Source organism: Prionailurus bengalensis, chromosome C2 (genome assembly GCF_016509475.1).
Source record: "Prionailurus bengalensis isolate Pbe53 chromosome C2, Fcat_Pben_1.1_paternal_pri, whole genome shotgun sequence".
Lineage (NCBI taxonomy): Eukaryota > Metazoa > Chordata > Mammalia > Carnivora > Felidae > Prionailurus > Prionailurus bengalensis.
The window spans coordinates 32,520,840-32,535,983 of record NC_057350.1 but is presented as its reverse complement, the minus strand read 5'-3'; the positions used below and the strand labels follow the sequence as shown (position 1 = coordinate 32,535,983).

The 15,144-nt window shown below is 35.1% G+C and overlaps 1 protein-coding gene across 5 annotated transcripts in view; it reads left to right on the top strand.

Annotated features, from left to right (window-relative positions):
- The window catches only part of ROBO1 (roundabout guidance receptor 1), a 1,145,602-nt gene that overhangs the window by 683,348 nt on the left and 447,110 nt on the right, over nucleotides 1-15,144 (top strand). The gene's annotated exons all lie outside the window — the stretch shown is intronic.

The following is a 15,144-nucleotide window of genomic DNA, read 5'->3' as shown; positions in this document are numbered from 1 at the left end:
TGTTTTTCGGGTGTGGAGTTTGGTGAGCTCTTTATAGATTTTGGATACTAGCCCTTTGTCCGATATGTCATTTGCAAATATCTTTTCCCATTCTGTTGGTTGCCTTTTAGTTTTGTTGGTTGTTTCCTTTGCTGTGCAGAAGCTTTTTATCTTCATAAGGTCCCAGTAATTCACTTTTGCTTTTAATTCCCTTGCCTTTGGGGATGTGTCGAGTAAGAGATTGCTACGGCTGAGGTCAGAGAGGTCTTTTCCTGCTTTCTCCTCTAAGGTTTTGATGGTTTCCTGTCTCACATTCAGGTCCTTTATCCATTTTGAGTTTATTTTTGTGAATGGTGTGAGAAAGTGGTCTAGTTTCAACCTTCTGCATGTTGCTGTCCAGTTCTCCCAGCACCATTTGTTAAAGAGACTGTCTTTTTTCCATTGGATGTTCTTTCCTGCTTTGTCAAAGATGAGTTGGCCATACGTTTGTGGGTCTAGTTCTGGGGTTTCTATTCTATTCCATTGGTCTATGTGTCTGTTTTTGTGCCAACAAGTAGCATAATTCTTAAAGGCCTTGGGATTTTTGGAGCGGTAGACGATCACTGGCTTCAATTTAAATTCACCAGCTGCATTAGTCCCTTACCAAGGGGGGTCAGCCTGTCCTTTGAAGCTTTGAAGCTAGACATCGACTTTTCTCTCTAGCTATGGAAATCTTAGATGGCGTCTTCTTCCAATAGAAGGCTATTTTGTCTACATTGAAAATCTATTGTTTAGTGGAGCCACCTTTGTTAATTATCTGACCTACATCTTCTGGATTACTTACTGCAGCTTCTGTATCAGCACTTGCTGCCTCACTTTGCACTTTAATGTTATGGAGATGGCCTTTCCTTAAATCTTGGTTTATAATTACAACTGGCTTCAGACATTTCTTTGGTGGCCTCCTCACTTCTTTCAGCCTTCACAGAGTTACGGCCTTGCTCTGGATTAGGTTTTGGCTTAAGGGAATGTTGTGGCTGGATTGATCTTCTCTTCAGACCACTAAAACTTTCTATATATCAGCAATAAGGCTGTTTCACTTTCTAGTTGTCTGTGAGTTCACTGGAGTAGCATTCTTAATTTCCTTCAAGAACTTTTCCTTTGCCTTCACAACTTGGCTAACTTGTGCAAGAGGCCCAGCTTTCAGCCTATCTGACATGTCTTCCTCACTAAGCATAGTCATTTCTAGCTTTTGATTTAAAGTGGGAGCTGTATGACTCTTCCTTTCACTTGAGCACTTAGAGGCCACTGCAGGGTCATTAATTGGCCTTATTTCAATATTGTTTTGTCTCAGGGAATAGGAAGGCCTAAGGGGAGAGAGAGAGAGAGAGAGAGAGAGAGAGAGAGAGAGAGAGATAGGGAGAACACACACGACATTTATTGAGTTTGACGTTTTATTCGGGCATGATTTGAAGCACCCCAAGACAATTACAGCTGCAACATCAAAGATCACTGATCATGGGGCACCTGGGTGCCCATTATAGGCATAATTTGTTTACTGCATTTTGCTTTATTGCATTTTTCAGATATTATGTGTTGTTGCTGTTGTTGTTGTTGTTGTTGTTGTTGTTGTTTTAACAAATTAAAAGTCTGTGCAACCCTGAGTTGAGGAAGTCTATTGGCACCATTTTTCCAATAGTATTTTCTCACTTTGTGATTCTGTGTCACATTTTGGTAACTCTCAACAATTCAAACCTTTCTATTATTATATTTGTTATTGTGATCTGTTATCAGTGATCTTTTTTTTTTTTTAAGTTTATTTTGAGGGAGAAAGCATGAGTGGGGAGGGACAGAGAGAGACAGAGAGAGAGAGAGAATTCCAAGCTGGCTCCAGTGCAGAGCCCGATGCAGGGCTTGAGTTCACAAACCATGAGATCATGACCTGAGCCAAAATCAAGAGTCAGATGCCTACCTGACTGAGCCACCCAGGCACCCCCATTTTGCCTTTTATAAAAGAAACTATATTAAAAATAAAATCAACCTTACTAAAAGTGAGGAATAAATGTTTTCCTAAAATGTAATTTTGGAAAAGAAATGAGTCATACTACAGTTCATATCCAATTATATATTTAAATTCTTTCACTCCAATTTTTCTCCATCTTGACAAACTGACTTCTCAGTTGTGTTCCTCTTATGTATTAGGTGGGTAAAATATATCATTGGAAAAACAGACCACACACATACACATATCAATCTAAGGGATTCAAAACATTAGTTTTATATTATAAGCATTCTTAAAAATAAGAAGCCTGCAGTATGATTAGTTTTCGTTAATTCGATTATTATTAATTATAAGGCAAATAATTTTTCTCCACAAAGGTATGAAGATAAAATTTACAACCATTAAATATCACCAAACTTGTTCAGAATATTGAGTCGTCTGCTGATGGCAAAAGAAAGATCCTTTGTTTTTAAGTAAATCAAGTTAATTGGAGTCAAAGGCATGCATCTTACGGTTCGTGTGACCCTTTTCACACTGTGCTCACTGTGTTTATTTCAAACGTAATTAAACCCAACAATCCAGAATATACAACGTAACCTTGTATTATTTTACAACATTGGTAAGAATTTGTATATTTTGAAACAAACGGGAACTGAAAGAACTACACTTAACTTCTGTATGGCTTATTAGATCAAATAAGCTTTAAGTCGTTCCACATTCTGGTATTTTCTCTGGCCAAAGTTACAGTTCAACGTGGCCCTACGACAGTAGATTAAACGGCATAATTTTTATGAGAAAATTTAATCCCATCCAGTTTAACCAGAGAGTGAATGTTTATCATGAATAATTCTAAATCAATTTAAAAGTCATTATGTTATACATGGATCACGTGGCACATATTATAGTGACAGAGCGCTTTCTCATATCGTATAACCGACAGAATGGAAGTCCTGCCCCATGAGAAAGAGACCAAATTTAGTGTGAAATTGAACACAACAGTCATGAACACTAGTTGAGTTTAGTATTGTGATGCTATTGTTTGCCATGACAGAAGGCGACAGAAAGAATCTTTTTCCTTTCCAAAATTGTTGAACTCCCACCAACAATCACAGTAAATAAGTTTTAAACATATGTAAATGGAGATCCCCTTGGTACCAGGAAATCACAAAAATGTCCACTTAATTAACAAGTCTTTAGAAAGACCTGTTTCAGCAGTATCTCAACACTTCATAAACATAGTTTTCAATACTGTCTGGGGTGGATTAAAATGAGTTGGGTTACCCAAACTCCCTTTATCCCACTTTTTTTTCCCTCCAACAAAAGATACAGTTTTCTATCAAGATCACCCCCTTGTTTGTCATCAGTCACTCAAATTTCAACAACCAACTTTACTTTACTTTACTTTACTTTACTTTACTTTACTTTAAGCATCCCTTTCCACATGACCATTACAGAAAAGAAACAAAACAAAGAAGGGAAGGTGGAAGGAGAAAGGAGGGAAAAAAGAAGCAAATAATTTGTGTCACTGGATCTGAAAGAAAGAATTAGGGTTATTGTATTTTGATAATTGTGTCATTACAGGTTTGGAAACCTGCTTCTATATAATTAAGAAATTTTACACTTATGCATTAATACATAGAATTTTTAAATAGTTTCTATTACTGTTGCCAGCAGCAGCTACAGAGATTGCTAAAGGTAAACATCAAACTGTTGGATAATTTGAGTGAATTACTCTGCACATCCCCTTTAGAATTCTTACACATCCAGAGGAAATGTGTGCTAACACCAGCTCTCAAAATGTTCCTATGAAAAGAAACGGCCTCCTAGGGTCCCTTTAATGTTCATGATTACAAAACATCCCTGGTGGTTGTCTAAGGAAGGATTCATTCTTAAGTATATTTTGATATTTGTGAGTAGACATATTTTTTTTTAATTTGCTTCTTTCTACTTACAGATATGTGTTAGCACGGTGGGAGAAAAGCCTGATTCTGTGGAAATGCGGGTTCCACCTCTTGTTTTTCCCTAGCGTGGAGGAAAATGTCACTCCATTTCCTAGTGATCTCCCTCTAGTGGAGACCCGGCAGTCTGCATGTAAAGCCGCGCGAGGACAGTGCTGTCCGTCAGCAGTCTCAGCCAGGGTTTAGCTTTTCAGAAGCATTCTTGTGAAAAATGTAATATGCCCTGTACAGCTTCGTCCAGCTTTTTATAGAAGATCAGTTAAATCTATGTCTTGCATTATAGGAGAAGTGTAAAATATGCACTCTGGTAATAATCAGCTGGTCCTAATGTAATTGAGCATTCATAATGCACATGTTTAATTTTTAAAACATACATGAGCTTCTAAATATATAATTTAACATTCCTTTCTTCTTTTCCATGTCAGTTATAAAAGGACTATTAAAATGGTTAAAACTCTGCAAAGAGCTATTCTCAACCCCCCGCTCGAAAGGTCTACTTTAGTACATTTCAATTTTTATCTATTGTGTGGACAGAGTAAGCCATAATCGTAAATCTGTGTTTTAATTAGTTTGTGTCCTTTATAAATCTATCTCGGTTCTTGCCCTTCATGTAAAATGAATTTAATAATATTTGTTCCTTGCATGTGTGTGTGTGTGTGTGTGTGTGTGTGTGTTGCGAATTATTTATACCTTGCAGTAGGAGCTTCTGTGAGATTGAAGAAACAAGGGCCTTATTTAGGAATCTCAACGGCCACATCACCACACAGAGTATTTGACAAATTCAGCAAATAGTGCCACTCAACTTAACTATTAGGATCCAGGTGACACATGAACTTTCTTTCTGGCAATTTGATGCTTTTTAGAGGAGTTTCATTTTCTCGGTGGCCCACACTAAGGAAAAAGAGAAATACCAAAAGGACCCGAGTGGAATAAAAATTTTAATCTTACAGAACTGTCGTGCGGTCACCACCCAATCTTTTGTACACATTAGTATTACTACCTCTGATTCTTTATTACTTGAAAGCTTTTGAAGGATTTCTTTGGGCATAAAATCATTGTCCTTTGGATCTGGATGAAATTCCACATAACTTTAGACAAGAGAAAATCCACTTGTCCGTTACCTAATTGTGAGCTGGTAAAGGGCTACAAGGGTACTCTGTTGATCTTTGTACTGCCCGTGCCTGACACATTAGCTGGCTGATAATATGCTCTTACCAGATGTTTGTATAATGAATATATTAACTAATGAATATAGAAGTTATGAAATTTTTCTCCTTCATCACCTCATTTAAAATTAGAGACATTTCCTTGGCTACATATTGTGTTCACTATTAATTAATCAACTGACTGAAACTTGGAGTAATGAAGTTATTTCCTGAGGCTAAACTGTATAAGATATGAATTTTTATCCTTCTGCATTGTCCTTACTATTGGCTAAGCAGAGTCTCTCTTGTCTTCTTGCAGATGATAAACATCATCATGTCTTCCTACTTTCTAGTCACGAAATCAGAATTCTTATCACTCTCTGAATCAGGAAAAAAATGTTATCCAGTGTTTTAGTTGCTATTTACAGAAAGTCTCTCGTCTCTCTCAGAGCTCAGTGTTCCTCCCTGTCTTATGTATTGCGATCTCATGTGTTCTTTCACTTGATTCTATTTAAGAATCTTGCCTGAAAAATTTTTGTTTGTTTCTACATGGCCGAACTTTGCCCATCAGTCCTACAAGCTGAACCTAGGGTCAGACCTCCTTCATGAAACCATGTGAGGCTAAAACTTAACTATGCCCAAACAACATAAATTAAGTCAACATGACTCATCATGTTCCAATCATGTATATTAGTGTTTCTAAATTTTTGTGGATTCAGATACTTTGCAAAGACCATATCAAGGCAAATACCTTCAGTAGAAGTGTTCAGAATCACCAAAATTAGATAAATAAAGAAATAGTTAATTCTAAGCACTCCAATTATATCAATGATTTAAATGCTCAGTTTGTTTAAATATACAACTAATAGGATGTTGAATTTGGAAGGTTTCATTTAGTTACTAATGTTTATGGTTTTTTTTAACTATAGCATTGAAAAACTCTCAAAGGGTATATTTCTAAAACTGTGCCTCTGTGTGTATACAAAAAGGTATAGCTTCAAATAATATTTCTAAGTAGAGATTTAAAATATTGTCAACCAATACTGTTTGCTGTAAAATTAGTATTTGTTATATTAGGGTATAATTTTAAATTAAATTTAAATTAATTTACAGTTAGTGTTCATTACTGTTTCTCTTATGAGAAAATAAATTAATAAAGTCCATTTCCTATCTGATCTTAGTAGGACTGAAGGTATTTTCAATCGTTTTGATCAAAATCTTAACACCTGACTTTTACTGAGTTCTGTTGTGTACTAGATACTGTCCTGAGACCTTGGCACATGTTGGTTTTTTTTATGTAGAATATTTCATTTAGGGGTTAAGAGTACGGATTCTTGAATCCAAACCCCTGGGTTCAGACCTCAGCTCCACAATTTAATAACTGTGTGATTTGGAGCAAATTACCTATTATAACTAGTGTATAATAATAGAACCTACTTCAAAAATGTAAGAATATATGAAAAAATATATTTAGAAAAATTCCTGGCACCTAGAAAGCATTCACTAAATGTTAGCTAATATTTTTTATGTTAATTTATTTTTGAGAGAGAGAGAGAGAGAGAGAGAGATCAGGGGAGGGCAGAGAGAGGGAGATACAGAACCTGAAGCAGGCTTCAGGCTCTGAGTTGTTGGTACAGAGCCTAGTGCCGGGCTCAAACTCACAGACTGCGAGATAATGGCCTGAGCCTAAGTGGGACGCTTAACTGACTGAGCCACCTAGGTGCCCCAGCTAATGTCAACACTCAGAGTAACCTGCTAAATTTTATTATTCTCATTTTATGGATGAGGAAACTGAAAAAAGAAAAATTAGATTTGACCGTGATAACACAACTAATATATGGTAAAATCAGAATTCAAATCCAGCAATTATGTTTTTAGACAATAAACCACTCTGCCTCACAATAATCCAGAGATGTTAAAGTTATTGGGCTTTGCTTCTGGAGTCAGTTTGTGCAATCAAATGAACAGTGTTATAAAGCTCAGGCTTTCAAGGTGAAAAACTCTGGGATTCTCTAGCCTAACATAAAGTTTAGAACCAGCCACAAGGAAGATTTATGACAGCAGAGTGCTCTTCTGTTAAGACTAAGACAAATTCTTAGAGTTCGGCTCAGGACCAAAATTGAAAGTTCCTTCATGAAAATCTTCATTGGGTAAATCTCTCTAAAGATATGTGTCACTCCAGATAAGAATCTTGAGAGAACTCCCTTTCATCACAGAATTAAGTAATACCTGTGAATTAAAGGGTATTCCATTGCACCGTTAAAATCTCTTCTTTTCCCTTACGGTAGTTTGTTTGGCCACTGAGAGGCTCATGTGGAATAAATTAGAGCATCGAGGTTAAGCTGGATTGGGTTATCGTTCTACCATTTCCCAATGAGAACATTTTTTTTCAGTTAAGAGTGAAACCAGATACTTATCTGGCAGGAAAGATACCATGATCACAAGGAATAAAATTGGCTGGTTTGAGCATGGTGCTAAAACCAAAAACAAAAACAAAAATCATCGTTAAGTGTTTATTTTTGTTTGGCCCCAGATTGTTATCCTTTCAAGACAAAAAGTACTCTCTAGCTAGTTTATTTTCAATTCCTAAGGAGAAAACAAGGGTAGGCTGTAGATAGATAAATGCAGAATCTGTATTGATCCCTGGATAGATATATAGGAAAGCAATAAATTATTTGCAAAATCTTCACACAGTACTATATTGGAAAACATTATCCAAACATGTACTTTACCTTGTAACATTTCTATTTTCCACCTAAGAGCCAAATATCTTAAACCCTTTTAATTATTTCCTTCATGCCCATTTCCAACTCCTTTCCAGTCACTACTTACAAATAAACAATTATTTTAACCGTTCAAATTAAGCTAAATGCATTTCCTCAATGTGTGTATAAAGCATTCCAGAAAGCCTCATTAGAAGTCAACTATATTATAATAGAACAAAACACTACATGAGATAAGGGAGATTTCATTCTCAGTGAGTGAAACTAAGTTCAACATGCCTCTCCAGATGTACAAGTCAGTATAGTGAGCAAAGAGATATGGAGGTGAGAAGGTGTCAAAGGGGGATGGAGGTACCAGGCATCTCGGCCAGCCAAGAAGGCAGCTATGGGGTGGGCGGCGCGGTGTCTACTCTCAAACCTGGAGTTCAGGGATTAGAATCACACTGTGAGGCTCAGGACCCTTTCCTATTATCCACTATGAACATTTCTACCTGGGGTTTTATCTATTTCACTTCATGAATCCACAACTCTGCTAGATATTTACTGTCGTCATTTTAATAGCATTCATTGTCATTACTTTGTTGTTTATCATGTAGTGAATTTATAATGTATCCAGAATTACAAAACCCTTTGGTTGTTATGCTTGCGAAAATATATTCTTACTTCACTACTCAAGATTTCTACTTTGCGCTAACTCATACATACGATGTTTAACAAGCATTATTAAGCGTATAAAGAGAAAAAGATCTCCTATAGGCAATATATGACTTTCTGGATGGCAAAATTCCAGTAGATTGGCTCATGTAAATTTAGTCAAGCTTCAGATAGGAAATGCTGTTTGAATGATTAAAAGAATTAGCCCTTCTGACTGTGGAAACTTAGGGATATTCTGGAGTGAGATAAATCATGTTTTAAAGGTGGAATAATATTTCAAATATAATTACTTAAAAAGCTTTCTGATTTCAAAAGTCGCATTGGGGTTAGCTTTCCATGTAATGTTTTCTTTGTATATCTATAACTTTGAATGATAATAGAAGTACAAAATTGCCCTTCACCAAAACTTCCCATTTAAGAAAATGCTATTAATAGACCCTAAAAGTGAGCTCAACTTGAGTAAATGATCAACATACATAATTATCAATATACTATAAATGCCACTGTTGTTAATGGTCTTATTAATTTAAAATCCTTTATATTATTTTATGTATCACATGTTTTCTTGATGTTACATCAAATTATCCATTTTTCCCCAACTCCAAGAAGAAACTATCCTTTCCACACTGTCACAAAAGCTAGATTCCTATGAAATGAGCCAAAGAATTAGATCTTTCATCAAGGCATGACATGAAACTTTAGCCAGGCAGTTTGCACAAACAGCTAAAGGTCCCCTTTGTGTTTGTTAGCACCACTGTGTCAGCTTTCTTGTGTTGGCAGCTTTGGGCTTTTCCGAGGAAAGCCCCAAAGAAAGTTGTTACCAGCATATATTCTACAGTTCACAGACTCTCAAAAAGGACACATTAAAACAGTTAGAATCCCCAGGGCAAATAGGGAGATTAAGTAGCCTTCTCCTTAACAGAAGCCCCAATCAGACAAAGCTCGGTATTGTGTATTCAGTACACTATCTCTTTCCAGCCCTGAACTTTACTATTGTGCTCAAAGATTCGAGTTTACAAAGTGTTTGGGGGGCTTTGCATAACGGTTCACTGGCACCACCACTGACAGCCATCTGAGTGTGGGAATCTTTTAAAAAGACATGATGCCCACCAAATGATTGACCTATTGTATTAACGCAATGGCAGCATCTTAACATGGAGGGGAAGGGCAGGAGAAGTTTACACCAATATGTGTAGCAGCCTCATTTTTCACAAGAATTCAAATTAAGGAAAGCAAAATTAATAATAATAATAATAAAAACAAAAAATCCCTATCAGGAAAAATGTGTACATAATAGTTCTATTACAGAATAATGTGTGTCTATCTAATTTTATAAGGTGCGTGCGTTTTTGGTGAAAGATTTCTGGGACTCCATAAGTTGATTTTCTGTTCGGAAAATCTTCAGTTGTCCTCTTTTTAAAATGTGTTCGCCTTAGATGAAGTGTCAACTCTTGGGTTTAGGTACATGCACTGAACTGTGGCCTCTGCTTTGATTTGCCACGTTGGAAAGCCTTATTCTCTGGAGTGGTATACTAAAATATATCCCAAGGTAAACTGTAAGTTCATGGTCAATACTCTGGAAAAGGTTAAGAAAAATTTGAATCTTTAAATAAACATAAATCCTTAATTGCTCTAACCGACTGGGAAGAACTTGTACGTATTTGGGTCAGGGAAGGTTTCATCTAAAGCTTTTCTAATATACCATCTTGAAAACATGAAGGGTGTGTGAAGTATCATAGCCATGACCTTTCCTAATGTTTACATACTACTTACTTACCTCATTGAAAGATCAGACATGTTTTAATAGGCATTAATAGCAATAATACTTTATGCAAATGTTTTGCATACCTCCTGTCCATTTTTGTACATTTTATGCTTAGTCTTCAAACCTGAGTTTAAACCCATATAATTTAAAGGAGGGCTTTAAATTTTGAGAAACAATATTAGAAACTGAGAAATATTCTGATTCTTTTCATTGAAATAATATAATGTAATTCTGTATCTCTGGATATCATAGAGTGTTTGTTAGTGTCCTTCAGGCCCCCGATCCATACAAAATATGAACATGCAGCAAAATATTGTATTATGCAAATGGCTAGAAGCATGTTTTGCTGGAAAACTTGAGGAGCTGGCTCTCAATTTCTCACTAATACTTCATATAATAGTATTAACTGAAAGGCAATATTAAGAGATGAAAAATTTCTCGAAAATAAACTTTAAGAAAAATAAATTTTCCTTAAAGGATGCTCACTGACATGAGGATTTTAATAACACGTACAGAATGTATCAACAAATAATCTATTTTCTATTTTAAATCTGCACTTGATGCCAACTCTGTAGTACTTTTATGAGCATATCTCTTTCACTATCCTGTCGCTTATATTCATGTTCCGATTTTTCTACAATATATGTAACCTTTTGAAACAGGAAAAATACATCATTAAAAATCATCATAATCTGAGTCTTTGATCCTCAGTAGTGTTTTCCATGATATATTTGTCTTGAGGTTATGAAATTTCCTCTGGATTCATTTTGGATTTAATAAATAAACTCTAACTTGCAATTTCAGCCATCTTTTAAACAGGATGAGCACTTTGGTGCCTTTTAAAAGAGGTCTCTAACCTTTATTAGCATGAATGCTTTGCCAAATTACCTGAGATTAATTTAGTCACTATAGGTTTTATTTTTGTCTGACATTAGTCACTTGATCTAAATTTAGGTTTAATTTCATTGGTGATGTTTAATTTTTACCAGATCACAAAATAATTAAGTGGCCTTCGGACACACTTCACTAAAAATATGCAGCTCCCCTAAGGAATTATTGACAAGCATTGTTCTCTGCTTGGCTTATTGGAGACACAGCAAAAATAGTACTTGTTCTATCATTTTCTAAATTGACAGTAGGGTAGTCTCTCAGCCCACTTCTTTTGACTTGTAAGTATTTTAAATTTATTCATCAAAAACTGTAGAACAGCCTTAGAAATAGATTAAGAGTTTGTAAGCATCATTCCTCAGAAAATATTCTTGTTGAAATGAGTGATTCTTGTATAAAGTTCAATAATTTTTGTGTCTATGTGGTTCAGATAGAATTTTTATATTTTTCAGTTCTATAATTTAGGTTTTAAGTTCTAGAATTCTATTTAATAATTACCAGGAATTATATATATATATATATATATGTATATATGTATATATGTATATATGTATATACATACATATATATGCATGCCTTTTAAAGGAAATATGATTTTTAATACATTTTGTAATAAATAGTTTTATTATCTGCTTCAGTATTATGATATTGGACGAAAGAGCTCATTATCAATTAACTCCAGATCAAATGCTATTTTTTCATTTTCTCTAAATATTAGCTTAATGTATACACAGTCTCCAATTTACATATTAATGTGAGTTCACAGTTTTATTGTGAATGTATATGTATGTTGATACCCATGGTCTCTATGATTATTTCTAACTCAAAGAATCTGCAGTTTGTCAAACATATGAATTCAGTATAAGAAAGTTGTATCAGAAGAAAGATTATGGTAAAGAGAAGGAAAAAGCATGAACTAGGGACCAAAACACCTGTTTTTATGTCTATTTATGTATTATTAAATGGTTGACCTTGAATCTAACTGCGCTGATTCTTCATTTCCCTTTTGCAAGATAAACTCTGTCTGTAAGATAAGACGGCTCTGTCTCCCGTCCCAGGGTTGTTCCTAGGATTAAACGTGATGATGTATGGGAAATGCTTTGTAAGCTATCTAATACTAGTCTCACAAGTGTAGACTATTATTCTTATTTGAGATGACAGTTTACCACAGTATTTTCACTCCTACTTCTGAGTGTTACATGTTTCCACATGTATGGTTTAATTGTGAACCAGAGGAGCTATTATGCTTTGGAATTCTAGGGGCAGTAGTGCATGTTGGGACACCTCATTGCCCTCTATTGGTTGGCATGTGTAAAATCGCATGCAATTTTAGAGCTTTTGTTCTTAATCATCTAAAATAAGAAGGTTTTGAAACTCAGTGGTTGAAGTTCCCCAGAATGAACAGATTGACAAAAAATAAAGAAAGAAAAGAAAAAGAAAAGAAAAAAAGTCTATTGTATATTTTAACTTTATTTTAAGGTCAGTGCATGTTGCAGCCACTAGAGGGTACCACCTGCATATTTTGAACAGTCCTACCTTAAGTCCAAGAATAGTTCTTTTTACGAATCAGTAGCCTCTCAATTCTTTAATCTCATTTACATTCAATTACCATTTTAAGTTAGGAAATTAATTAACATCCAACTAATCATATGCATGTAGAGTTGATATATTTAGATCAAATATGTTGATCCAACAAGTCAGAAAATTCACTTTTTCTTCATTTTAGTCCCTTCCTTATAAGTGTTCTAACTATATATATGATTTCCACCTTTTTACTTTATCTCGAAAAGTTATTTCCCATCGTCATACAGTTATTAGAATCCTGGCTTAGGAAGAACTTTAAAAATCATCTATTCCAGCATGCTGCACAAAACTTGAATTTCCCTCTTTAAATTATCTAATAAAAATCTTCCAACTTCTGCTTGAATGTCTACTAGAACAAGGGAGTCCCTATCTCTTAATTGCAGCCTGCTCTAGGTCGGAGACCCTTAATTGCTTCATTGCTCTTTCATATATTTAATGAATCCATCCTTCCTAAAAATGAGGGCCATTTGGCTCTCATTTTTCAATGTAATGCAACATACATTATTGGCAAGTCTCGCAACTAGGTGCTAGAAGCACAGTTCTTCTACTCTTTTAATAAATCCCTTGACAAAGTTTATGAAAGGATACGGAACTAAGTATTGCACCGTATTCCAGATGTTCCATAAATGTAATTATTCTTTAATACATGAAATTTACCAATTTATACTATTTTTACTATAAATTGGACTTTCTGCATTCTGGTTTAATTAGTGTAGTCAATTAATACACTACTGAGTCGACCTCCATATGGAAAGATTTAGTCACTTAATATTTCAAAGTCTCCTTTTTGTGTCATGAAAAAACTAGTTTGCATTTAAGGGTAGTTTATTAACTTATATATATAATAATAAGAGTAAATAAAAGAGCAAATAATAATAAATTGTACATTTATTATATATATATATGCATATATATGGTCCTGCATTTATTTGTTTGTTTTAGTTACTTAAAAACACTTATATGGTCTATGCACAATTCTAAGCACTGTAGAAGTATAAAACTGTTTATTTCTCATAACAACCTAATCAGGCAGGTATTATCATTATGCAGTTTTTTTACAGATGGGAAACTGAGGCACAGAGAGTTTATATTACTTGCCCAAGTCCACACAGCTAGTGAGTGGCGGTTTTGAACACTGGCCAACTGGTTCAAAGGCCAAGGTCTTAACCTTTACAATGCTACTTCTTATTAGATATAGCTGTCAAATAATATTTCTCACTGGGTGTTGTATGTAAGGGGTAAGTCATGGGAATCTGTCCACAAAACCAAGAGCACACAGTATGTTGGACAACTTGACAATAAATTATATTTAAAAGAAAAAAAAAGGAAAAGAGACAGCAAAGTTAAAAAATTAACCTATAAATAAATAAATGTTAATTTAATTTAATTCAATTTAATTTAAAAAAGATATAGCTCTCAAAATAATATTTCTAATAATATCTTATATTTGGATCTCCCTTTCTATTTATTTCATTATGAGCTTATGTCATTAGACTATAGGATAATCAGTGACACAATAATTTTTCCCTTGTTCTAAATGTTCTAATGTGTGATGGAACACAATGGCGTTAAATGTACTAATTCCTATCATGTATTTCTAGATAATCAGAATTCTTTCAGAACTCTTTGTCAACTCTCAAACCGTCTTTCAGGTTTAGGTAAAACATTCTTTGGAAAAAGCGCCTATATATCTCCCAGTGCATACCCTTCACTCTTGACCAACACACCACCCAATCCTACTCTTTATGATGGGATCTATGATGATTAACCTGCTTTCTACACCGTTATTAGTCGTGACACCAGAAAACAGCCTCAGCCCTTCCTCCTTGAGTAATTTTACGTACCTTAACATTAGGGGAAAGCATATATTTTATCACTACTTCATGTAAACATTTTGCCTTACCCCTCCTTTTAATATGGCAAAATTGATTTTTTTTAAATGTTTATTTATTACTGAGAGACAGAGTGAGACAGAGCATGAGCATGGGAGGGGCAGAGAGAGGAGGAGACACAGAATTTGAAGCAGGCTCTGAGCTGTCAGCTCAGAGCCCAATGAGGCGCTCGAACCCACCAACTGCGAGGTCATGACCTGAGCCGAAGTCGGATGCCCAACCTAGTAAGCCACGCAGGCGCCCCTAAAATTATTTTTTAAACGATTAAGATCCATATTTATAAAGTTAGCAATGTTCATTTTCTTTCAAATTCATACGTATCCATGAAGGTATATGCTGATGCCAGTACTCTGAAGGTTAGCACACAAATGAACCCTTGACACATTTTCAGTGTACCTCTCCACCATGGCACGTTTGCTCTACAAATATGTGACATGGCGTGATGTTGATTTTGAGTACAGAGGTGTTACCAAAGGTAAAGTTAACAGGGTACCTTATTAAAGTCCCCCCCCAAACCCATGATGAAGAATCATATCAATCCAGAGTAATGCCTTCACTGATTACCAGCAAACTTTTTT